Source organism: Sus scrofa, chromosome 11 (assembly GCF_054392235.1).
Source record: "Sus scrofa isolate SSC_HxYL_T2T_F1_AM1 chromosome 11, Sscrofa_HxYL_maternal_Yorkshire_Landrace_v2.0, whole genome shotgun sequence".
Classification (NCBI taxonomy): domain Eukaryota; kingdom Metazoa; phylum Chordata; class Mammalia; order Artiodactyla; family Suidae; genus Sus; species Sus scrofa.
This window is the reverse complement of record NC_139393.1, coordinates 51,129,646-51,157,344: the sequence shown is the minus strand read 5'-3', so window position 1 is coordinate 51,157,344 and position 27,699 is coordinate 51,129,646. Positions and strand designations below refer to the sequence as shown.

Here is a 27,699-nt window from a genome sequence, read left to right as displayed (position 1 = left end):
TTATTCCTATTTAGTTGTCTTCTTTTTGTCAGGAATTAGACTAATGAGAAAAATCTCTGAAAGATTCTTTACTGTCTAAACACCAAGCACGCAAATGCTTCTCAATAGAAATAACACAAGAAATGCGTTCAAAGACAATACGTAGCCTGAGAAATTCTTGTGTGCTGACAGCTCTCCTACAGTGTTGTCACAGCAGGAAGACATCAGTTGAAGAAACAGATAGTGACCTCAAAAAAAGTCTGGTCAGCAGTGTGGACAGGGTTTCACAAGATTATAAATCACCCCAGGGTCACTCTGTTCCCACCATAAAGAGAGCATGGTCGTTTTATTGTAATCTAATAAGAGATGGGAGCAAAGGACAGCTCCAGTGTGTGTTTGCAAAAAAAAGAAAAAGAAAAAAAAAAAATTCTTGATTACAGTTTCAAAACTATACAGTTTCCCTGCTATTGAAGTGCAGATTATAGGGGTTAAGGCCATGTTAGGATTGGATTACCTTTTATAGCTGTATGTTATCCTCTGGTTCATGAATCAGAAAGTACTTAAATTAAACTGAACATTTGGGAGTAATCCCAGTATGTAGCATGGTGATAGAGAATTAATCATGATTTGGTGATAGATTATTAAGCCTTTCTTTTGAAGGGGGTCTTTCATAGAATCAACAAAAGTAACTCTCTGGTGGATATATATTAACATGGAAAAAACCCTACACATAACAAGTATATAGTAGAATCGGATTCATGGGGAAATCATTTAATACAAGAAAACAGGACTTTATATAAAACTGTACAGATATGACATGTGGAATGAAGACTAGCAGATTTTATTCTTCTTGTATGCTTAATTTTTCCATAATACTAAATTGCATTTTTAGTTTATATGCTTATTTTTATATGCTATTTAACTAAGTGGATACTAAGTATTTGAAATAACCTATTTTGACATGAGTAAAACTAACAAGTTCATCTTTAAAATATTTAGGAGTCAGAAAACTGCTCTAGTTAGAGCGAGGGTTATTCAGGAAATGGTTGCCAGAAATTTGAAGTAAAACTCTTAGCTCCGATGACATGTAAAAATGATATGTGCCTCTTCATTTGCCCTAACGGCACTTCATGTAGTGGTGAAAGGAGGGCTTTTAACTTTATTCAGTCATTTTTATCATCTGTACTTAAGCTTCGTCTTCAACACTATTTGATCTATATACGTTTCTGGGACCAAAATCAGACGTTCTACCATTTAAATGGATTTTATTCCCTAACTTATCGCCTTTGCTTTGTCAGTTTGTTCCTCTGGAACCATGCTGACATCTAGAGATAAGTCCTATCAGTCTTAAGCTATTGACTGAATTTTGATTGTGAAGAAGCCATCACTTAGAGGAGAGAAAAACAGACTGAGGTGTTATTGCTGAGGATACATTTTATATTACGCGTCCAAAACCCAAAGGTAAATAAGACGGAGTTTGTAGCTCTTCATTTTTTATTAGGCATGAGATAGACTTTGCAGACTGTATGCGTTGTCTGTTTTCCTTTTCCCTGTAGGAGCCACAGACCCTGTGGTTTTCCTCTCATTTTCTTCCTTGAGCAGAGATGAATGTGAAAGGGAATACGGCCGCTCAAAGGATATTAGACTGGTCGGTTAAACATAGTGGGTCTTTAATTCATCTCAGTTTATTTTCCAGTTGTCAGTTTCTCTTTGTTTCATCCTCATTTACGTATGCTTAAGTAGATGAGGAGGCAGACTTCAACTGTGTCTCTTTGCCTAATAACTTCTCCAGCGCTGCTAAAAAGTGCCACTCCATGAACTGGAAACTAGAAATGATCAATATCCAGGCAGGTTCCATTCCTTTTTAAATACAGAAAATGCTACTTTGTGACTTTCACAGCCTCCTTTGCTCCAAAGAACAAAAGCTCTGAATGTCATTGCAAATTCAAGCCTAACATGACCAGGACAATAGTAACCAAATCGTTATTTTAACTTCTTCTGAATTTTACCCTGTCTCTCTTCTTATTGACTGCAGTATGAATTTTGTGTCTAGAAATAAGATATACTTGATCTCAATCCCTCAGATCTCTTTTGAATCTGTAATGTTGTAGATGAGTTTCTTATTCTTATTTTCTTTTCAGTTTGTACTAGTGAAAATGTAAATGAATGTATCCACCTATAATATATGGTGATTTTAGGAGAGGAAGCTATTTTGATTTCCTATACATAGAAGACATGCCATCAATCATTCATTGCAGAAGTACTTCTCAATTTCTACACTCTCCCTGGCTAAAGCTTACAAATTAATGCACGGTAACCCCCACTAACCCTCAAATTTCTCCTACAGCTACGACTTGCCCATAGTTATCTCTTTTACATATGTATTTTTTCTTGGTAATCTTTAATGCTAGATGGTCTGAAATAGTATGTACATAGTGCAAATGCCAACATGTATTTTTGTTAGTGGCACTGAATAGACTGGTTAAGGCAGAAAAACAAATGTACTTACTTTGATTTATCACTTGTGACATTAGCATGTACCATACTGCTCTCTGGGAAACAAAATGGTTGCACCTGAGGACAGTGATATAAACACTACTTTGATTATTTGAAACAAACCATTAGGCTTTGATGAAAGAACTATTACCATAGTGGATCCTGCACAGGGAAAGAGTGCTTGGATATAATGGATGAGCAGTCTGCAATTACTTGTTTAGAATTTCAAGAAGTCCAAGCTCAGATTTTAGGAGGGAATAGATACCTAAAGTGAATTGCATTTCAAATGAATTTATGTGGTAGAATTTTTACAGCTAGTACATCCTTAGTTGCAGTCACTTTTTTCTCTGTAAAATCAAATTCATTAAAATTAGATAAACTTGTTCTAATGCCACATTAATTGTGTTTGAAAAGGAAGTCTGAAATTATTCTGTAATATCTTTCAAAACGAATTTCCCAGAGGGGAATTTTATTAATACCCATCTAGAAACTAAAAGATGTTTTCCTTTACTTATGGTTTTAAATGCACATATATACCTACACAAAATTAAGTCTAGTTAGGAATTGAATACCTATTTATCCTATGTGATTTATAGGTGGAGACTTTACCTAATTAAATATGTGTGTGTGTGTGTGTGTGTGTGTGTGTGTGTGTCCCTAATTACAAGGGATTTTTTTTTTTTTAAAGACATAAGTGGAGCTAAAATACTTAAGTTCCTAAGGAGAGTAACTCCTTTACCTTTCTTACAGTAATACGTTAGTGTGGACTGAATGTCAGATTGAATGATATTTTTCAGTATTGAAAACAGAACCCTGGCTTTGGGGAATGAGATTTACATAAGTTGACCTGGGAGGGGTATGAAGGCTGAGAGGGGCAGACGGACAGGTGGGTATAAGCATGTCAACAATAGATTTCATGAGTGGAGGCTTGAGGAACCCAGAGGCCAGCCAAAGAGTGCGAGTCTTAGATGCTGGAAATCCCAGGACAGGGATGAGGGAGAGGAAGTCATTTGAGGATGAGCTACTGCCAGAGAGGGAAGACTGGGAAGGAAGGGCAGAAACCGCAGGAGGACTACACAGTGAAGAAAAACTCGGTCTTTTCTCCAATCTTGCAGGAGCCTGCCTCATGACCTGTCTCTGTGAACAGTGAAGGGTATTTTCCACTCTGTGCCTTATTCAAATAACTTGCTTTGGTAGATGCACATTAGGCTTATGCTGATGTCTTTTGGTTGAATATATGATTTAATGCTATAAACTATGGTTTGCCATTTAAAAAGTACAAAAGTTTGAAAAGATCTGTAAAAGCATGATGGTGATCAGCCTGCCTGCCGTTTGGAGGTAGACGGCTTAGGTATAATCAGCTTCATTTATGGAGGAGGAAACGGGGGTTTCACAGAGGCTCAAGAACTTGCTTAAGGTCAAGGACAGTAAGCTGCAGAGAGAGAGAAGCAGAACTCGGATCTTATCTCTTGGTCGAGTGTGCTTTCCGTTACCTTGTAATGCAGCTTTCCACTTTTGAAAGATTGTGGTTTCCCTATTCACAGGGTTTTAAGTCTTCAGCAGAAGAGTTTAGCACAGAAAACAATGTCAAAACATTTTCTGCATGGGATTTTATTTGCAGTGTATTTCTCTTCTTTATGCATATGTGTACAGAGGAGAAGAAGGATGGCTTTTGCTTCACAGCATTAAAGATAACCAGCTCGTGTTGCAGTTATGGACATGGCACCTGAATTTACATACCTATATGTATTGTATAGGTATGAACCTCTTTCTTCTTAGCTCAGTTAATCAAGCGCTATCAGAAGGATTATAAATTTATAAACAAACTCAGGTGCCTATTAAACGATTTGAGGAGATTAATGGCACTGTTCTTTTGTTTCTGTCCACTACCCAAATGCAGTTGCTCTAAAATTCAGTTGCTAGTCTTGAAAAGAAGCAGAGATGATTGCCTTGAAGAAGGATTTGCTCTTTAATTTGTGCCTTAAAACCAGAGAAGTTGGGAACCTTAATCAGCTCGATATTTATGACTTTTCCCCCCTATTCTTTTTCCTCTATTTCAACTGGCATGCAAGTCTGAAGTTTTATTATCAGTGACATAAATTAAATTGTAAATGTTAAAAGGGCACTGTCCCATTGAAGGTGAACCTAATGTTTTTATAAACTGAAAAAGGATCTTTCTATCAATGACCTTATTCTTCTGCAGTAGGTTGACAATCCTTTGATGTAGTCATCCCTCCTTAGCTCTCTGCTTCACTCTCTGCGCCTGCTGGCACTTCTGCTATTATGGAATCATTTCCTGGTTGAATGAATGTTTTCTGAAGTTTGGAACTTAGTACACAACTCAAGGATGCCTTACCAATTAAGTTGCACATTTATTTTGTTTTTAGCCAGCCTGGCATTGAAGGCTGTATTCTCCAAATTAATGAAGCCCATGCTGTAATGATTAGTTGTAGGTTCCTGTAGCCAGTGTGCTGTAACAGGAGGTGATCTAGTTTGTAAGGGCCCTGGGGGCTCCAGATCCAATCTTGCCTCCATCCCCGAGATCATGATTCTAACTCATAAGTTGGGACTATTTCAGCTGTTTATAGGCACACATGTGGATTTGTGCTTTGGAGTTTGGAATGTAATCCTGAACCAACTTTTTCCTCTTCTGCTCCATTTCTTTATTTTCAATCAAAAATTATTTCAAATTTAAATGATAAAAGTGAGCCTAGATATTAGGGCCTATTATCATAATGAGAATAATCCCATTCTCCTGCAGGTTCCTCATCACTGTCCTAGTGGAGTTTGAATGTCCTATGGGAACTCTCCACAGATTTAATTGGGAAGCATTCAGAAGACTTAGGTTCAGCATTTGTGATGCTTCCTTCACACAACCTATGGTTAATGAGAATCCAAGCAATTTGCCCTGGTTGAGTAGTCAACAAACATTCTGTGAGTGTCTTCTTGGTCAGGCACTCTTCTGGGTGCCGGAGATAAAATGGGAAAGAAAACACCAGTTTCTAATCTCAAGGGTTTATATAGATAGAGATATAGCCATATAAACATTTAGGTAAATGAGCATAATTATATATAGTAAAGCATATTTTATTTTTAAAACAGCTTTATTGAGATCAATTAATATAAAATCTACATGTATGGAGTTCCCATCACGGCTCAGTGGTTAATGAATCCGACTAAGAACCATGAGGTTGCCGGTTTGATCCCTGGCCTTGCTCAGTGGGTTAACGATCCTGCATTGCCGTGAGCTGTGGTGTAGGTTGCAGACATGGCTTGGATCCCGTGTTGCTGTGGCTCTGGTGTAGGCCGGCAGCTATAGCTCGGATTCGACCCCTAGCCTGGGAACCTCCATATGACCACGGGAGTAGCCCAAGAAATGGCAAAAAGACAAAAATACATACATATATATATATATATAATCTACATATGAGTAATGCACACAACTTGTAAATTTTCTATTATGCAAGATGAATGTATTCTAGAGATGTGCCCTACAATGTGGTGTCTGTAGCTAATAATGTTCTGTTGTGTACTGGAAATCCATTAAGAGAGAGTGGATCCCATGTTAAGTGTTCTAGCCATACTTGATTCTACTTGCTTCTTCATGCACAGTTACAGGTTGTTATGGTAGCAGAGGAAAGGTGCCAAAAGAAATCTCTGTGGGATGGCATGGACAAGTGTGGAAATGGGAGGGAAGGCAGGTTATTTATGCTTCTGGATGGTCTGAACTGAGTTGTTTTTTTTTTTTTTTTTTTTTTTCTTTTAGGGCCATACCTGCAACATATGGAAGTTCCCAGGCTAGGGTCGAATCAGAGATAAGGCTGCTGACCACAGCAGTGTGGGATCCAAGCCTTGTCTGCAGCCTACACCACAGCTTGTGGCAACGCCGGACCCTTTAACCCACTAAGCAAGGCTGGGGTTGCACCCACATCCTCATGGGTGCTAGTCGGATTTGTTACCACTGAGCCACAGTGGGAACTTCCTGAACTGACTTTCAAAGGAGGACTAAAGTCAAGGAAAGCATCTGCCTGGGCACAGGAGACGACATGAACACAAGCTTGCACATAGCAAACAGTTCGGATAGTTTACGAACTGCAAATGTTTTGAGATGGAGAAGGAGAAAATTCTTGGAAGGTGGAAAAAGTCCAGATCAAAGAAAATTTCTTTCATTTTTTCCTGGACTGATTAAATTTAGAATCATTTAAAAAAAAAAAACCTTTAAAACTACTGTTGATCTAAAAAAGCAATATACCATATACCATACACAATCAAGATTAGGAAAGGAAATGATAAAGTTGACAAAAACGCTTTGTATTGATATGCAGGTACTAAATGCAGCATTATTTTGTTGCTATATTTTAATATTAAAATATTACTACTACAAAATATTGCTACTTTTAATATTAAACAATCAAATTGATTTTTGTTTGTTGCAGCATTATTTTGTTTGCTATAAAATAATATTTCTTTTAATATTAAACGGTCAAATTGATTTTTGTTTGTTTGTTTAGGGTTGCATCTGTGGCATGTGGAGGTTCCCGGGCTAGAGGTCAAATCAGAGCTATAGCCACTGACCTTTACACCACAGCCACAGCCACGCCAGATTGGAGCCGCATCTGCGACCTACACCACAACTCACATCAATGCTAGATCCTTAATCCACTGAGTGAGGCCAGGGATCGAACCTGCATCCTCATGAATACTAGTCAGATTCATTTCCGCTGAGCCACAATGGAATCTCCCAAACTGACGTTTCAATACACGTTTTATTTAGTTTTTAAGATGTAGAATGCGGGATTTAGCTGGATACCAAAGGCAGGGGACTCAGTGTATTAATGCTTCCCGTCACTTTGGTTTACATGTGCATGGATACAGCTGTTTGTGCTGTTGCCAGATGTCAGACCAGGGGCTTCAGGAAGCTTTTCCATATATCAACTGTTTCCCAGAGGTAAAACATTATAGCACATAATAACATTCTTGAAATATAAAGGCAAGTTGTCTTTAATTTTAGGTGTCAAATATATTAAATAAATAGATGCCCACATAAAAACATGTACACAAGTGTTCATAACAGTCCAAGCAAAGAAACAACCTGAGTGTCCATCAACTGATGAACAGATACATAAACTGTGACGTATCCATACAATAAAATATTATTCGGCATTAATAGGAAATGAAGTGCAGATGCATGCTACAACTTCAATAAGCCTTGAACACATTATGCTAAGTGAAAGAAGCCAGTCACAAAAGACCACATGCTATATGATTCCATTTGTAGAAATTGACCAGAATAGGCAAAATTACAGGGACCTAAAGTAGATTAGTGGTTGCCTAGGGCTGCAGGGTAGAGCTAAGATGACTGGTAATGGGTATGGGATTTCTTTTAGGGGGATAAACATATTCTAAAATTAGATTGTGGTGATACTGCACAACTCTGTGAATTTACTAAAATTACTGAATTGCACTCTTTAACTGGATGAATGTATGATAGGAGATTTTTTTTTTTTCTCCATAAAGCTGTGGGAAAAAAAGAGTGCTATATTGAACAGTTTGGATAAGGAGGTGAGATAAATAGTGAGCATTACCAACTATGTAAATGTTTTCTCCTTATTTTGTCTTAAATAAAATATAGAGATTAAATTAGTAAATAAAAGAGCAAAGTAAATGTGAAACACATAATAATGCAATTAAGGGCATTTTTTCATTGTTTCATTAAAATTTTTTTAACCTTTAATCCACCAATTTGGGTAAGATGTGAAAATTAATAAATGAATAGCTCTCTTACCTCCCAAGCCAATCAATAATGCATTTCCCATTTCTTCCTCCTGTGAGAGTCTCCTTAATTTAAGGTTTGATTATTTAGAACATTCTTTGAATCTAGTAATATGTTTTTCTTCAGTTATTAAAATAAATTTTAAGCAACTGTATTAAAATCCCTGTGTTTACAAAGTATAAAATAGTGATAACTTCAGCCCTAAATTGCTGGAGGAAATGAACATTTTTGGACAGAGCTTCTACTTTATTGACTTTACGATAGAAAAAACACATGCCTTTTAGGGCAAATTCCCCCATTGTGTAAACTACTCCCTGGGAGTAAGTAAGAAATTATATTAACTCTTTTGATGAAATAGTAATTGAAATAATACCCTAGTGACTTGAGTTATCTTCTAAAGTTGCTAAAAGAAACTAAATGGAGAATCGTACTTCAGCTAAAAGCTGAAGTCTAGCTGCAGACCTAGCGTTTTGCTAAATAAAAATTAAGACGGCCATGCCTAGCTTGCCCAGTTGGTTCTTTTCTTCCCTCTGTCCTTTTCTCTCCCTGTCCCCACATCATCCCTCATTCTCACATTCTCTCATTTATTTATTTCTCATTTTTTATGAACATATGCACTGAGCCCCTGCCCCATGCTGGGCACACATTACTCTTACTACAGCAAGCATTTCACCTCTCATTACTCAGCCTATTTTTATTGCACTTCTCATTACTTAGCATATTTTTGCTGCTTATGTAACATTCGGCTATTGATCATCTCTTCAGACTATTAGGAAGAGTTCCTCTCCTCTTTCCCTAATTCTGGTTATATCAACTTGTTCCAGGAAATGGTTTGCCTCATTTTATTCCTTTCCTTTCTAAGTTTGATCTTAGGTCTACCTTCCTGAGCCCCAGTTGACTCATCCTAATAATAATAATAGTAATAATAACATACAATGTTCATGGTTATTATGAAGCTACAGTTTCACTGATGACAGTGTGTCCTGGCAAATAATTACTCTATTTTGATTGGGGGGAATGTATTTCAATAATTGCACATATATATATATATATTTTTTTTTTTTCAGAAAGCATCAGCCTCCAGTTGAATAGTCTTTTAAATGAGTGTCATTTATCCTCTAATCGTGGACCAATTTGAAACACTTTCGTATGATTCGTGTAGTGATTATCTTATAACTATGTTGGCATAGCAAGCATTTTTTTTGAGTTTATCATAACTCGGCTTGAATGCCTTTTTAAACAAGATACAAAGAAGTTTCATCTACAATCGCTTTCTTATAGCTCTAAGTTTGGTGCTACCTTTGGCTATTTGTGATATAACATGTTAAATTGACTTTCTCAGATGTTCCATATTCTAGATACAAATTTAACATTCAGGAGTATTTCCTTATATGACAGTTTTGATTATAATACCAGAGATAAAAGTAAATGTGTTTCTCAGTGCATCAGTGAAAAAGTTTAAATAATTAACCTCATGTTGTTATGAGGCCTTTCACTTCATAGCTTGATAATGCTCTAAAGTTCCATTGTCCCTTTTTAGTATCATTATGTGCATGCATCTAGAAACAGGAGATTTTACTAAGAGATGAAGCCCTTTTAATTGCTGATGTGAACACATTGACCCTTTCCTATGCCTTAATATATAGAATAACTCTGCTGGGTTTTTTTAAATGGAAACATGCAATTGAATAATTTTACTGTTTTTTTCTTTAGAACATGCAAAAAAAGGGCATTTTGAGGCAGGTGATACTTCTGTCAACTATCATTGTATTCAGACTAGGGAAAACTATTTCTTGAATATTTTATTTTTCTTATCTATAAACAGTTAATGGCACTCTGCTTTGCTGAAAATTATGAATCAAAACATGCTACCACCTTTTAGGAAGTAACTGCTATTATTTAAGATATAGTCTGCCAAAGATACATTTCTATGTAGATTTTTTATAACTAGAAAATTATGTGTTCAAATATATAAAATTTGGTCTTTATTCTTTATGCACAATATGTTATTTTCAAATTATGGTTTGGTTTCTTTTTTAAAGAAGTATTAAATTATTAACAGTGAAAATAGTTTTTTTGGGTTGTTTATTTTAGTATTTTTTTTCATGTAATTCTTTCTCTCTTTCCTTGAAATCACAAAAGGCCCTAGTGGACCATTAGCCTCTTATTCCAGCATGGAGACTTTGAAAAAATGTTACATCCTAACCTTCCTTTAATATTGTGGTGTCAAAAGTGACAAGTTAATTTCCAATTCAGTTTTGATTGAGCATATGCCACTTTTTACATGCTTTACATAACTAAAATAGAGCTGTCTTTAGAAATCCTTGTATTAGGAAAATGAATCTAATCAAGGAAGGTTTTCTTCAGAAAATGCCTTTTCGGATTCATTGCAACTTTTTGGAAACTCCAGTATATTAGACAAGCTAAGGACACCAGGGGCATGAGAGAACAGCACCAAGTGCAAGTAAGCACACTTTTCCTTAATTTAAGATATCCATTAGAAAGAGGCTGGAAAAAATATATTCTTCATTTTACTTTTCCCGTTTTAAAGGTCATCGTAGCAATACGAACTCACATAACATTCTGCAGGATGCAATTTTGATCTTTTGTGGGTAGCACTGTTCATTAATATAGTGAAATTCCCATTTCTTTTCCATTTACAGTATCATTTAATTTCACATAGGCTATTTGAATAAATGATACTAAAAGAATCCTAAGCACATTTAGGATTAGATATCACTGAATTATGTGTGTGTGTGTGTGTGTGTGTGTGTGTGTGTGTGTGTGTGTGTATTGGATAATTTTACTGGTTTATATTTTAAGAAAGAGGAAAGGAAGCAGATGATATTATACTTGTTTAACAATTACCAAAAAGGATTTACTAAACAATACTGTGTTGAGGATACTCAATATCTTAAATGCTTTAAACCAGAGGGTGACACGTGGATTGAAGAGCAAAAGAAAAATGGTGTCTTACTGTAACTTAAAACAATGGTCATACTCATCATCTAAGTGTATAGATCAAAAAAAAGAAAAGATTTTTTTGTTTTGTTTTTTGCCACATCCATGGAGTGTTGAAGTCCTCAGGCCAGGGGTCAAACCCACTGCAGTCACGACCTATATCACAGCTGTGGCAGCACTGGATCCTTTACCTGCTGCACCACAAAGGAACTTCCTGAAAAGACTTTCACAAGCATTTCCACCTTACGGGAACATTTCAAGTAGAAATTAAAGGCTGGATATTGTGTGAAAGGAGAATGCAGGTAATCTAGAAAATGATATTTTAATTCCTGGGCTATTTGATATTTAAAATCTCAGAATAACCAGGCTGAGAAAGAACCTCAGAATCATCTACTCAGTTTCCCTCAATTTACAGATGAGGGACTGAGGCACACAGACAGGCTTCATGACCCCAGGGGAGTGGAAAACTCTATAATATTGGTGTCAGGGATTGAAGTAGAGGAAGACAGCAGAGGCAAGAGTTTGATCTATTGTAATCAATAGACAATTTCATAATCATTGTGATGCACTCTTCTTTATTGTAAGAATTCTATCAGAAAGGGAGTACCTGTTGTAGGGCAGTGGAAACGAATCCGACTAGGAACCATAAGGTTGTGGGTTCGATCCCTGGCTTCACTCAGGGGGTTAAGGATCTGGCATTGCTGTGAGCTGTGGTGTAGGTCGAAGATGCTGCTCGGATCTGGCATTGCTGTGGCTCTGGCATAGGCTGGTGGCAACAGCTCCGATTAGAACCTCCATGTGCTGCGGGAGTGGCCCTAAAAAGACAAAAAAAAAAAAAAAAAAAAAAAAAAAAAAAAAAGAATTCTATCAGAAAGGAAACTAGCAACTCAAAATATAATTTATTTTCACAATGTATTTTTGAGACTTTAAAAACAGAGAGCAATTAGAAACTGCCAAATGTCGAGTGGGGGAAAAAAGCACATTCTCATGGATGAAGTACAACTAGCTCTGGAAGATTTGAGAGCTGAAAGACTGATTTTACATGACCTACTGTTACCTTCAAAGGCAGCTTTGTGGAGAGTGGTACCAGCTTGTGGGGATGGATGAAAGGTTCATGGAAAATCTGTATTTAATTTTATATATGATTTTCTGGTCATCCCTGACCACCTCCTTTGTTTCCTGTCTCACAGAGAAATTTTGAGGCTGTGCCTATGGAGTTTGTTCCCCTTTTAGGGCAAAGAAAATTAGGTAAGTTCCAGGTATAATCATTATCTTGTGAATTCCATCATACCTCAACCTTTCCACCCCTTGGAGGCTTCACATGTAATCATATTCCTGCTTTAGAATGGAAAAAAAAAATCCTTTCTCTAAGGTATTTTTTCTTTTCCTTTCTTTTGATTTGCACTTTTGTTGTTGTTTTATGTACTTAGTTTTTGGCTTATTGGGCTGTTGTTCAAGGACATGAAATCCTTTCCATTTCATTGTTTGGCACTAAAAAAATTGAAAAGTAGAATTTAAGTCTTAATGTTAAGATAGGTTTTTGATGAAAAATTAGTGGACATTTTACTGAACTCTTAAAATTTTAATATATGCCCATAACTTCATAGCAACTTACATATTATATATAATATGTACCCCTACCTATGTGGGAGAAAGCTGACCAAAACAACAGATATTACTGTAGTGTGTGAATAGAATAAGTTACTTTTCAATTCTAGTAAAATAAAAAAAAAAAATTTACACTAAAATCATTCCCAAGGAACTAAACTGCATAGATTGATCTACTGAAGCCTGCGTTTATTTACAAATTGGAGCAGTGGGTGACCTCTCTTGAATGGGCCACCATTTTAGGTGGTTTGACTCATAGTCTGTAAGGCAACATCTACTATGTTCAACTTTTCCAGAGTTGGTCCCAGTGTTCTCAGACTGTGTCTTCGTGAACGGACAGATTTGGCCACTTTGAGGTACAGCTCTCAGCTCTCAGGATCTTAGGGGCCTGTATTATGGTCTGGAGCTCTGGTATTAGGTTGGCAAGGTTTGTCCTTTGGATTGCTTTCATTTGAGCCATAATTGATGGTGGGATGAGATCATCAGAAAAGAAGCCTGAAGCATTTTTTTCCTTCCCATTTTTATGTTCTCTTTCACATGTTCCACTTGAATATAGTTGCCCTGCTACTGCTGCCAAATAATTTTTAGAGAACAATGAATAATCCTTTCTTTTCTTCAAAGAAATCATACTAGGAAAATAATCAATTGCAATAGAACATTTCTAATGCTCTTTTTTTACATTAGAGTATGGATTTACAACTGTATGTTACTCTACTTGTGATTTCAATTGATTTGCATTTCTAAAAAGATATATTAATATTTTAATTTGATGTATATTGAGTTTCAGTTTTTTTTTAATCCCCGGTTTAATGACTTAGTCCAAAGTGAAATCATCAAGAAAATATTATGTGCAGCTCAAAAATTAAAAACTCAAAATTTCAAATGCATTCCTTAGCACTAGGACTAGAATCCAAGCATCCTTCCATGGCCTAGAGGCCTGACTAAAGCTTTAGCTAGATTAAGCTAGCTGAATTAAAAAAGACAAACCATGAGCAACTGCGTCTACCCAGTAGCAGGTGGGTGGTGCTATCCACTACATGAAAAATATCTTGCCTTTTATTTAGATGTTAGGATAAGTTCATGGTGACAGGCAATGGGGCTCCCCTAAGACCTCTTGGAAGGCCTACATATCTCTTTGACAAGGTTGTAGATCCAGTGGTCTTCTTGGTATTTCTTCCATAGAAATTCTGCCCCCTAATACCTTCCTGTCATAATTTCAGTCTTACCCTTTGGGTGTCAGTTAAATGAAACTGAGCCATTTGTGATTCATCCTAACATCGCCCACATCTTTTCACCTTTGTCATGCTATGCTATTGTTTTAGATCTTATCAGTATCTAAAGGTATCTTATTTGTTTTCTTAGTTTTGTTTTCTCCTCATGAGTATGTAAATTCTCCTGAACAGGGATTTTGCTTTTTCACTGCTGGAATCTTAGTACTGAGAATAGCACCTGGCATTTTGTAAGGAATCAGTTAATGTTTGTTAAATGAATGATGAAACAGAACATTTACACTGCTCTTATTCGCTAAATAGTAGAGCATGGAGTTTGCAGATTCTTATTATTTTTGCTGGCAGAAGGAGATCTGGGTATAAAGAAAAGATTGGTACTTAATGTATTTTTCCATTCACTAGAGAAGTACCTAGTGATACCTATGACCTCAAAAAAGGCTTTTAGCTAGAGGCTGCCAGTGTCAGGCCACATAAAATAGAAAGAGAGAGGCTGCCATGACACTCTGTTAAAATCTGTGCTGGACATTTTCCATGTGCCCCTCCGGATCCACACGACATCCTTTGCTACTTGGCCCTGTGCTCTGGGAGCCAGATTTTATGGACTGACTTATTAGCGTCTCTTGCCCTCTGGCTTCTGGATGTGTTCATCCAATGGAAAGCACCAGCTGGAGGTGAGGAGGAGAGAAAGGGGGTCAGGCAGTTATTTCCCTTCCTTCCTTCCTGCTGTCTTCCTGGGGGTGGCTTTATCCCTCCTCCAAAATCCAGAATTTTTGCAGGGCAACCCTCTCCAGTTACAATATTCCACCTCCTTGTCCTTTTAGATTTCCCACACCTGGCAGCCCCAGGGTACCATATTCTCCCTTACTGGTTTACTTCAACTTACATGGTGTTTTTGAAAATACTCCCTACATCATGTAGCTCTTCTCAGTTAAAACACTTGAGGGGACCATGTCTCTACCAAAACCCTGATGGATACAGATCCCTTCCTAGGAATTTCATAATTAGAGAAAATATATTTAAAAATCTAGAATGAGAAACAAAATGTAACAAAATAAAACAAAACAAAATGCCTACAGAGCGTAGTACAGGTTAAAAGAGACAGGATGGCATCAGAGTCAAAAGTAAGCTTCTTTACTGCCCAAACTACAAAGCAGAATTCGCTTTCAACAAATCCACTTGATTTCTTTTGTGTTTTGCTAATAGGAAGGTGAAAACATTAAGTTTTAGAATTTACTGGTGAATATTAGTTAGTGCTAAATGCTTAAGCTGGAGGATGGACGGTGGTTGGGCAAGAGTGGAGGCAGAATGACCAAATAGGAAATGGTGATCCCAGAAGAGTCAAGAAACGGTGGTAACTTGAAGAGGGTCACAGCCCTGGAAATGGGGATAATTAACACCCTGCGGTAATTTCCCACTATAACCAAAGTAAATCCCAGCTACTAGTTTATTTTTTTTTTTATTGTTATTTCCCCCAGCACACTTTTTTTTTCTACTGTATAGCATGGGGACCCAGTTACACATACATGGATACATAATTTTTTCTCCCATTGTCATGCTGTATTATAAGTCTCTAGACATAGTTCTCAATGCTACACAGCAGGATCTCATTGTTAATCCATTCCAAAAGCAATAGTTTGCATCCATTAACCCCAAGCTCCCAATCCTTCCCCCCCATCCCCCGCCCCCAGCAACCACAAGTCTATTCTCCAAGTCCATGATCTTTTCTGTGGAATGGTTCATTTGTGCTGTATATTAGATACCAGATATGAGTGATATCATATGATATTTGTCTTTCTCTTTCTGACTTACTTCACTCAGTATGAAAGTCTCTATTTCCATCCATGCTGCTGCAAATGGCATTATTTTGTTTTTTTTTATGGCTGAGTAGTATTCCATCCAGCTACTAGTTTAGACTTTCAGACTTTGCAATAAGACAGACTCTTGCTTTACTCCTTCTCCAACCTCACCTACAATAGTCAAGCTACATCCACAATGACATGCTCTCTGAAACTTGAATTTACCAAGTTCAGTCCTTTGTCCATGTCTCTTCCATTATTTAAGTCTTTTCTTGAATACTCTCCACTCCTCAAAGTGGCCTTCACAGACAACCCCAGCTAGGGCCACACCCACACCCAATCACTCTCTATCAGGCTCAGGCCACCCTATTTTATCTTTATGATAGGATGTGTTTACTTCATTTACTTGTTTCCTATCTCCAACCTTTCTACTTCCTTGAGGGAAGGTTGCTCTTAGACTAGTTTAGTACTTTCCAGTAGAGGTATAATGTGAACCAAAAATGTCATGTAAAATTTGTTATAGCCATATCTAAAAACATTAAAAAAGTTGAATAATTTATTTCATTTTGTTAGTATATCCAAAATATTATTTCAATGTATAGTCAACATATGAAAATTATTAAGGAGATACTTTGTATTATACTCCATTTTAGAAAGCAGGTGCATGTCTTGTAACATATATCAACCCAGACTAGCCACATCTTAAGTGCTCAGTACTGACTGGTGTTGCTTGTGGTTTCTATATTATTCAGCCACCAGCCTCATTCCCTGGTATGTCACTAGTCTTAGTAGCACCTAGAGGAGTGTTTGCCATATTGTAAGATCAATAAGTATTTAGTAACTGGCTTACCATCGGACAGAGTTACATGCATTTAGACATTCCAGTGCTTTGGAACCATAACAATGGCAAAGAGTTCCAATACTCTTAGACAAATTATAAACTGAGATGTTGTGTAGAGCTTGTCCCTAAATCCATGACTTGGACTGTTCCACTTTTCTTGGCCATGGTTTGTCCTGCCAATAGAGTATAAGGGTTGGATTAGATGATCCTCAGTGCACCAGTTTTAGTGTTATGTACTTCTCTCTCCTCACCTTCATTTTTCTTCATGTATCATCGACTTGCCTTTTCCCAGGAAGTAGAATCCAGGCAAAAGCAGAGTCTCACTGAATCTGGCAACAGTATTACTTCACAACGTCTATCATGTATACAAAGATACTGTCTTTTCCAAAGGAAATCTGATAGTATTCACATCGTTATTACATTATTAACTTACTGATATAGATATATATATACTCTTACTAATACAGATGTATAGATCTTTTTATTCATGTTATTTTCCTCTTTGATTTATCAGCTACTTTCTAAATTTTGTTAGTTTTATGACAATCATTTTTGAGGCTAGTCTGAGCTTATGAGGTTATTTTAAAACCTGATAAAAATGTTAGCATTTTCTTATACAGATATAGCTTATAATTCACATTTAGGCATGTTTAGTACTGAATATTATACCTTTAATGTGAAATTTTGCTTATACTTTTGATTACATTTTATTCAATTGGGGAAATGTCAAACCATTTCCCTAAAAATGACTTGAAAAATCACTCAGCTCAGATCAGTGTTCTGAAAGGCAGTTAGTGTTCTTTTTTTTTGTAATCACTTTAGCCTTTAATGTCTTTTCCAGTGATTTTAAATTCTGATATGCCTAGTTTTCTTTCCTTTTATAAAAGACTATAAATGCTATTACCACCTTGTTTGAGAATGTGTTATTTTACAAACTATGTCTATGTGTGAGAAAAAGTAGTTCACCAGTTCACCAAGTTAAGAACGAGTGTTATTTTAGGCAATGGTATTACTGAATTACATTGTGCATTGAAGCCTGGCTGTCTTTTTGTTACTTCCCATATTTTTTTTTTTTTTTTAGAGGCACATGAATACTTTCAAATCCACACCTAGAAAACAGTCTGTGGTCGTTTTTACTTGGACAGTCTTGCTCCAAGGAATATTTGGACATTAGCATAAAGGTTGCACATGTTATACAAAGTGTAATTAAAGAAGCTTTGATCCCCAAATGTCAACTAGCTTGCTAAGTGTCATAACAAAGTGTCAAGCATCTGGTATACAGTTAATTTGTAGTCATTAACTCCATATTGTTGATGTGACAGTTTGTTAGCAAAGCAAGCTTGACAGTTGCATTTTGTTCTTGATTGACACCTACAGACCTCCCCACCCGTTTAGTTTACATTCCTGTTGAGGTTTCCTCAGGTTGCATTTTTACTGCTTAATTTCCCCCAACTTATTAGGTGAAATGCTGGTAAACTTTTAAAAACATGTGCTATATTTATGCAGAATTTCGTGTTTCTCCTTTAAAATGTTCTAAATTGGTAATAATGTTAGAAATGAAGAAATGCTTGCTGATCTTTATTCGGAACCTAAAGATTTGTTCAAGTAATATGACAGCCTGTGCATTATACTGATGTATAATTGTCACAAATAACATATTTATAATATGACAATTGCTATGGCAATTAATCTAGTCAGCACTCATTTCTTGTACAGTTCCATTAATATTTCCACTTTTCAAAGGCTCAGAAAACAGATAACTGGATACTTCATCATATTCTTAATTGCATTGATTTAATCCAGAGTCCATTACAATCTAATTTCAGTCCTTCAGTGTTTTAAAATTTTACTTTTATTGAATTATACGCAACTTGTTTGATGCCAGGCTTTTACCACTGTTATTAATAGAAGCCCATTTAAAAATGTTTTGTAAGCTACTGCATTCTTTACTGTCATATGTTCTCTTATTATACCAATCCTGCATTCTTTTTTTTTTTTTTTTTTTTGTCCTTTTGCCTTTTCTAGGCCTCTCCGCGGCATATGGAGGTTCCCAGGCTAGGGGTCGAATCGGAGCTTTAGCCACCAGCCTAGGCCAGAGCCACAGCAACGCGGGATCTGAGCCGCGTCTGTGACCTACACCACAGCTCACAGCAACACCGGGTCCTTAACCTACTGAGCAAGGGCAGGGATTGAACCTGCAACCTCATGGTTCCTAGTCAGATTCATTAACCACTGCGCCACAACGGGAATTCCAATCCTGCATTCTTATATGCAGAGTATTACTTCAATGAATTGTGTGAAGGAAGAATCAAATATATTTCCATAACATAATATAATATAACAATACAATATAATACATCTTATGTGAATTGATGTAAAGAACTTATTTAATTCCTGCAGTTTGGGTTGGTTGTGTAGCCAAGTTAAGCAAAATGTGTAATTCATAAACTTGCACAAAGCTGTGTGGGCAACATGCAGAAAGTTCCATGCACTATAGGTCTTTTTTATACTGCCTTTTTTGGAGGAAGTAGATTTTATGGCACACATAATGAAATTGACTGATGAAAAGTTTTTAGATTTATATTTGGCTTATCTGGCTTATTTCCTCCTAGCAGATAAGGCCACAGTTAATTCACTTGTCAACAGAATCATATTCCACTTATTTTACCGCTTGCATTACTTCTATCCTTTGCCCTCAAATGGTAGAAGAATACAGCACCATGGTACAGAGAGTTCCTCACTTGAAGTCTGAATTGCATCATTCATATTGCCCCAGACTTGCCATATTGCTTTGGATAGATATTTTCACTTATTGAGGCCTCATGTTTCTTTATCTGTAAAATGAAATCATTGGGTTGGATTACCTCTTGTGTTTCTTCTAACTCTAAAAATTACAAATTTGCATGTTATTTTACATTAATGATTAAAAAAGACCATCCATTTAAATACTGATATGAGGGGTGCCTAGAACTTTTTGAATGTTGTGTATTTTAGACTACCTGACTATTTTGGCACATCACTAGTCCCTAGTCTGTTAGATGATGTGGATGAGAAGTTGTCAAATGAAATCATATTAAAGTTTTGCTCTTTAACCTGTCCCACGGTAGGTGCTTTCCTTCCCCAGTTGTACTGTCTTTGAGTCGCAGGAGGAGTGACTTTTCCTTCAGAATGAGGAAAGGAAACCTCACTCATGACCAGATGAGAAAGTACCTGAAGGTGGAGATGATAATGAGAGTCAGGAGAGTTACGGAACTGTAGCTGAGTGTGAGCGCTTGGTTCTGACACACTTTGGTTGCTTGTTGGCTTGATCACATGATAAGACCCTAAGCAAGTTACTCAGCTCACAGGATCTGTGTTTCTTTGCCCTAAGTATTGACAAATGTCTGCCTTGCCAAATTTTGTGATATTAAAGGACTTACTGATTTTGGATAAAGCAGCTGATTCTTGGTAGGTGCTCCATAAATGGCAGTTTTAATCACTAACTCAGTAAATTTAGATTACTTTCAAGTTCAGTTCAGTCTCTCTTTGTGAAAGGGAAAAAAAAATCCATTTTTTTAGGATTGGCATGCATGGGATGACCAAGTGCAATGCCTAGAACATACGAGGCGCTCAAGAAATATTTTAACTTGTAAAATCCATTATCTTTGAAAATTCTGAATATGTTTAAGGAACTAAGCATATCAGACAACATTTTAATAGAAGCCAAGTACAAAAACTATAGGAATAATTTTGATTGGCAGTTATCATATGGAAAAGTACCTGTGAGTTTTCACATCTAAAAAGAAGTGGGCATAGGACAGACAAGCAATATGAGGCTGCCAGACTGTGGTGTTATTTAGCAATTAGGTGAATTGTAATTGGAGCACCGAAACGTGATTTCATTGGATAATAACTCAATGCCAATTTACGCGATGTAGGTCTCTGAGGGAATAAGCAATTTTTCACATAACTTTTTTCTTTTTTTTTGTATGTGTGTATGGCCCATGGCTTAGCCTCTTCTTGTTAAAAGAAATCCCAAGTTAAATGGTTAAGTACTCTACTTTAATTTATGTACAAATGACACCATTTTGATGCCTCTAACCACCAGTTTACTTGTCTTCTAATACTGAGCAGATTATGTACTTTTGGAATAAAGCTAACATCTTTCATCTAAACTCATCAAGATAAGAACAATACACTTTTAAGAGTGAAAGTTGATTAAATAAACCAGAACTGCCATAAGTGGGGAGAATTTTTTCGTAGCTCTAGAATTTTTAAATTTTTAATTTGTTTTTATTTTTTGACTGCACCTGTGGCATGTTGAAGATCCTGGGCCAGATGTTGAATGTAAGCTATAGCTATAACCAATGCCTCAATTGTAGCAATGCTGGATCCTTAACCTGTTGCACCACAGCAGTAATTCACCATAGCTCTAAGATTTTTTTTTTCTCTTAAGAAAGACAACAAACAGAAATGGGAATGTAACATCAGAATGTATGATGCTGATATATTATGTGAGAAAGGCAAATGAAGATCACAGATCATGAGTAGCTCAATTTATGTCCTTAAGAGTGGAAACTCTTTTTTTTTTTAAATTACAGTGCATATAACACTAGAGCTTTCTGCCTAATATTTAAATATATATTCCTTGAGTTTAATCCATTATGAAATCTATCAATAAATCATAAATCCAGAGTAAAAGCAAATTATGTGAAAGGGCACTATGATCCTTGAAATTAGTACTGGGAGCATAGTTTTAAATAGTTGTAGGACAACTTAATTTGGTAGTCAATTTCTGAAAGATTTAAAGTGCATGAAAGGGAACAAATGTGTAAATTTGCTAAGAATGAGGAGAAAGGAAAAATGTGTTTAGTTCTTTCTGCTTTAGCTTATGAACACTGAAGATCAACTTGTAATGAAAGAATCAGTTTTAAAATATTTTTAAACTGCTTATGTAGAATTCCAGTTTCGAAAAATATTTTTAATAAATATTTACTTATTTGTGCTTAACATGAGGATTTTTTAATCTTATTTTATAGAAGAAGAAACTGAGGTTCAAGGGATCCTGCCAAGGGATGATTCAATTGCCTTTTTGTTACTTGCACTCTACAGCAAGATGGCAGGTAAAATAACAAAGGAATAACATAAGGTGGATACTGCTGGTTTGATACCCTCAAAATCTAAGCATGCTCAACGACTTTTCCAAGCATTTCCTCTCTGATTTCTTGGTGTTAAGTTAGATATTCTCGAAAGATGTCAGAGGTTGAATAAGTAAATGGTAAACTAGTGTCTGTGAAGGTAATGCAGCTCTCTGAGCAAGTTTTATTTCTATTGGTATGTAGTTGTGATGAAAAAAAAACAGATGGTCTTAATCTAGGATTTGGAAATTGTATGAGTTTGAAGAAACGTTTTTATTTCTTAGGGATTTTTTTTTTCATATTCAATCTGTAATACATAATAGACACGGAATTTTCTGTTACAGCCTTCTTTGATATAGTATAAATTATGCATTTTATCATTTCAAATAAATATCTAAACTATTTTAATGATTTGCCCTGCGATAATTCTGCCTAGATCTTGTTGGAGACCTCTAAGACCAGTCTTGAAGAAAACCTTTATGAGTATATACATAATAAAATATCAAAGAAGGTCATAACCCAAATTTTGAAATATTACCTGCAGTGGGACAAAGTTGATAAATTAGTAGGAAACTTCTTTGCTTGGTGATTTTAATAAGATAGCTTTGGATTAGAATAGTTAGCACCAATCCCCATAGATTTTCATATAGATAGATATAGATGTAGGTGCAGCTGTAGCTGTAGCTATATAACTACAACTATAGACAAGATATATCCCTAAAAATAGGAATAATTGGTGAAGAATAATTAGTGAGATAGGAGTAATTGGTGAATAATAGAAAAGAGGTGAACTATTTCTCTTATTTATTTCAAACCAATATTTATAAAGTATTCACAAGATGTTCTTGAAAAGACATTTTGATTCAGTAGAATGCTTCTTGACACTGATTTTCTTGTTGAGCTGGGGCATTGGTTATCTATACTAATGAGTACAAGAGTCATTGCAGATTATAGTATTTTGGGAATTAGCAACTAAGCAAAACACACAAATTAAAGAATCAAGGGCATCATAAAATGTACTGCATCATAAAACCTACTTGTTCATTTATTTTGACAAGTGTAGTTTAATTTAAATTATTTATGGTACTTTCTACTCCACAAGTAACTGTAACGTAGTGAATTTTGTTAAAAATAATGAAGTCGAAGCTATACGAGTTTTTAGTTATGATTGTGCTAAAAGATTAGAGCAATCAATTTATCTTTTCTCTACCATTTCTACAGGCAAATTCATAGTATTTTTTCTTCCTATTCAAAATAAAAAAAAGTCACCTGAGTCCACATTATATCTTGTCAATGCTTTTATAACTTGTGACTTACTTAATGAATTCTTTGGGAGTGAAGCGCTCTCATAAAATACTCATGCTATACAGAATTCCCCATAAATCCAGTGATTTGTTGTAGATACCCACTAGTCTACTAAATTGTATTATTCCTGCTAAAGTTTACACACTGGTGGTTACATATGATAAAATATGTTCACTTGAATGGACTTTTCTTTTATTGAAAAGTATAGTATGATAGGAAGGACATAGATTTGAACATTAGATAAACCTAAATTCAAATCTTAGTCCCTTCCATGCCCTCTAGCCTTTCTCTCATCTGTAAGTAGATTAACTCTTTCTAAATTATAATGTTTTTGTGAGTGTTAAATAACATAACCAAGTATTTAGTACAGTCCCTGGTATTTAATAGGCTCTTGGTAAATGTTGTTTGTTTTTATATTAGATATAGTTAACCTCTGCAAAATTGTGGAATTAGCAAAGTTGGTCTTCAGGTTAACTTCTCTTTTCACCAATTCTGTGTGTTGTTTTTCTTTCAATCATGGTGACTCTGTTCTCTCCTTGTACCTTCCACCCCAATGCACCCCCTCCCCATTGTATTCTCAGAGTATTTTCTAGCATGATTTTCTTGAATACTAGAAAACTGCCTAATCCTTAGTACTCTTTCTTCAGCTTCTTTCTCTGAGGATTCCAAACACAAGACGATGAGTTGGTTGGAGTTCCCTCTATGGTACAGTGGGGTAAAAATCCAACTGCAGAGGCTCAGGTTGCTGTGGTGATATGGGTTTGATCACCAGCCTGCTGCTGTGGGTTAAAGGATCTGGCATTGCTGCAGGTGTGATACAGATGAAGCTGCAGTTGGAATTCAGTCCCTGGCCTGGGAACTTCCATATGGTGCATGTGCAGCCATTAAAAAAAAAAAGTGGGTGGTTAAATCTGTGTCCTTCCTCTTTAGCTTTTTATAACATTAGGATCTACATATTAGTTAATACTTAATTATAATATTACCATACACTTATTCTCCTTCCTGCTGTATTTCCCATATCTATACATCCCATTAGTTTGTCTACTGAAGAATTACATCATTTGAGCACATAAGTTTTATTATAAAGTTGTTATTAAACAAGACGGTGTCCCACGTAAAAGGCAGTCAGTACACCTTTGTTTGGAAAAAACAGAAAATTGTAGTTACTATATATTTAGGAATAATAATATTCATTTTTTTCTTCTTATATTATTCTCCTTATATATTGGGTAGACTATTTTCTTGCATTTCCTTAGTTAGCATCATTTTCAATATAATCTTAAGCATGTGCATATTAATATTAAAGATTTCCAAGTACATTTTACAGGGTAAAGGGTTTTTTTTCCTTTTTATCTCTGTTTCCTGTGTAAGGTGTATGATGAATATCTCATCAGGTAAAGGATTTTGACAGTCATAAAGTTATTACTAAGACCATAAATGACAAAACTTTATAAAACTGTAACAATCGTCCATTTTATTTCTTCCTTATGAAAACAGTTAAAGCATATAAATGGTCTATGCTTTAGATTATCCTTCAGAATGATAAATATGTTAAGAAATCTAATTTGTATGCATCAGTGTTCATTCTTGTGTTTGTGCTGGCTTTAAGTAGCAGCACTGCTTTTAATTGTGAGGTTTTAAGTTCTGCAATTAAAATTTACCCTTTTTACTAAGAGGGTTGAGTGATAGTTTTTGACTTACTTTAGACAGTTTAGACAAATTATATTTAAAAGAGCATAAAGATGCACAGAGCATTTCCTGATTCAGAGAAGGTCAAAGTGTCTTGGTTGCATTTTTCGTAAGTTTTACCTTGAATAACTAATGATTCTTCTTATTATATTGACTAAGCCTTGCTTAAGACATACAAGCAAGATGTCAGACTGCTCCAAAACATCGATTCCTTTGAAATCAGTGACCAAATGACCTTGACAGAATAGGGAACATGATATTTTATATCATATGATGTTAAATTAAAATCACCTCTACGAAGGATGCAGAAATAGATTACATTAGTGCCTCCAAAGATGCTTCTATTTCTCTTTTGATTACTTTTGTGTTTATAAAAATTATGAAAGTTCTTTGCAAACTACTAGACAATTTGTTTAGAGCTTTAACCATAGCAAAAATATAGCAGGAATTCTGCCAACAGATGTTTAATTTGATCAAGGGAGACCATAAAATGGATAATTCTGGGCAATAATGAAAGTTGAGGTCACAGAAACAGGTTTGTGGAATAATAACAACAAAAAATCTTGGAGACTTTCTAGAACCAGCCTATTAATAAGGTTATTATAAATATGAAATAGAATTGAAATTAATTCCTAAAAAAATCTTGAGATATCTGTGTAAAGCTGTAAGAAACATGTCCCCACCCCTCCCCCCACAAAAAAAGTGTAGAAATATGAGCAAAAGCAGTTTGAGCCCTGCTTGTCATAGGTTTATATAGTGGGCCCAAGATTGTCTATTGGTCCAAGGTTGGATGATATCAGAGATACAGTAATGGTCAGATCATGGAAGATCTACATGTCAGGATACTAAGCAGGGAAGTTGTATGATTCAGGTTTTTTGTTTTTTTTTTTTTAGACTGCATAAATTACTCTGGCAACATTATTTGATGGGGACAATATTAGCATTAGGAAGAGCATTCAGGAGACAATGGTTATCATCAAGGTTAGATATGATAAGGATATTTTAAGATTCATTTACCAAAGCAGTGTCAGTTGAGACCTAGAAAATCTGGCACTGTGAGATATTGCCAGATTATTTGGACAGGAGTAAAAATTGGGATGTGGATTGATTTTTTTAGAAATATTTTTTATTTTATCTGTCGATTTGTAGAAAATTTGATCACCTGCTGTTGATATTAGCATCCATGTTATATAGTGACCAAAGATGAACTATTAGGCTTACATTTTCAGAAATATTTATAATCAAAAGGAATAATAGGTTACACATTTAAAGTATTTTTTGGCTTTAAGACAGTAAAAGTTTACTTTGACCAATCTTAAAAACCTCACACTTCTGTTTTCTCTCTGAGTGTGTAAAGATTTATGAAGTTGCCCGATTGTTAATGGCAAATAACAGCTGCTATTTTTACATATTCAGGGACTTTTTTTTTTCTGTTTCGCAATCTGTGATAAATACTGGCAGAGCATTACAAAATGACAGGGGTGCTGAAAGTGGGAATGAACTGGCAAACATGAGGTTCCACTATTTATTTTAATCTCACTGAAGCTACAGTTCTGAGCTATAAATACATTAGCAAATAATTTTATTGGCATGTTGTTACGTTTTTTTAAAAAATATAAACCTACCATTTGAATAGACTATTGTTAATTTAGTGTACATATTAAACATACTTAGTATAAGGATACTGATTTACCTTGTTCATATTGTTCTGCAAAAGCAGAATCTGCCTTAGGCAAAACTGCAAAATGCAATAAGTGCCTCTCTTGTGCCTTCCTGCAACTCTTTCCTGGAACCCAACTCGGCCCTGGAGTTGTCATATTTGCACCTTCTACTTCCCTGATATCCTGGGCACTCATGATGGTTTTCTCTCCATATTTCCTATACTATGTGTAAACTTATGTCGACTTTTTGAGGTTTCAATTGATGGAAGAAATTTATTAGTTGTGGGATGTTAATGAAAAGGTCATGAAATTTTGGAAGGATTCTACCTTTTTGGTATAAAGCACTCTCCTCATGGAGATTTTAGACTCAGTAGAGGAGAGTAACAATATCAATACAGGTTGGTAAAGGAAATTTCTGCAGGCAAGCAGACCAAGAATAGTTAATAGTATTGTGAGCTAATAGTGAGCTTTCAGAAATCTGATCAGGAAATTCTTCATAATATGTAATACTACTTAGATTTAAATAATTTTATTTTGATTAGGATGACATTAACAAGTGCTGATATGTAACAGGTAATGCCTAAGTTTTTGTGCTTAAGTCTTTATACTTAGGGTAATTACCAATGGCTGACTGCTTACAAGGCAAAAACATGAAAAAAATAGAATAAAAAATTTCCTGGTTAAAAATAATGGAAAAAATTAAATTGTCAGACTGTATTATCTTATGTTCCAGGTGAATTTTTTGACAAGTAAGTTCTATTATTCCAGTGTGTAACATCAATGCCATAGATCAAAAGGAATTATAATTCAGTACTGTGAGTCTAGAATGTCTCATGAAAACTATGATGAAGTCTAAGCAAAATACTCTTGACCTTTATGGCTAAACACCTGGTCAATTTTAAATAAACTAGGATGACATTTCTTAGAATGGTCTCAAAATTCTAATAAAGGGAAGAATAGAAAATTTTATCTCTCTTAAAAATTTTCCTCTGTCATCTTCAGATGAAAAGTCTCACAAAGAAAAGAATAGAAAAATAACAAAGTATCCAATTGGATTATATTATAACATTTCTTTTCCGAAACAAATATGAGAACCGTGTGCTTTATATCACTATCCAAAGAAACAAAAATCTCCCAAGAGATTTTCATCTAATATATTCATCTAATTTAAAAAAAATATTTTCAGAAGGCTCCAATGGTAAACTAGGGTATTCAGTACTTTTCGATTCTGTATTTCTGACATT

General features: G+C 35.4%; 1 protein-coding gene and 1 long non-coding RNA gene across 8 annotated transcripts in view; both read left to right on the top strand.

Annotated features, from left to right (window-relative positions):
* DACH1 (dachshund family transcription factor 1) overlaps positions 1–27,699 on the top strand; it is a 427,098-nt gene that overhangs the window by 38,014 nt on the left and 361,385 nt on the right. For 2 of the 7 annotated variants that reach the window (XM_084981926.1, XM_084981924.1), the window contains exon 2: positions 21,702–21,785. The exons of 4 other annotated variants lie outside the window; for them this stretch is intronic. The gene's annotated coding sequence lies outside the window, so the exon portion shown is untranslated. Of the gene's footprint in view, positions 1–12,399; positions 12,458–21,701; positions 21,786–27,699 lie in introns of all 7 variants that reach the window. One more of the 7 variants, XM_084981923.1, reaches the window with a different exon arrangement.
* On the top strand, positions 311–12,083 carry LOC146398619 (uncharacterized). Its single transcript, XR_014819609.1, has 2 exons — positions 311–5,373; positions 6,326–12,083. It is a non-coding gene; the product is annotated as an uncharacterized LOC146398619 (long non-coding RNA).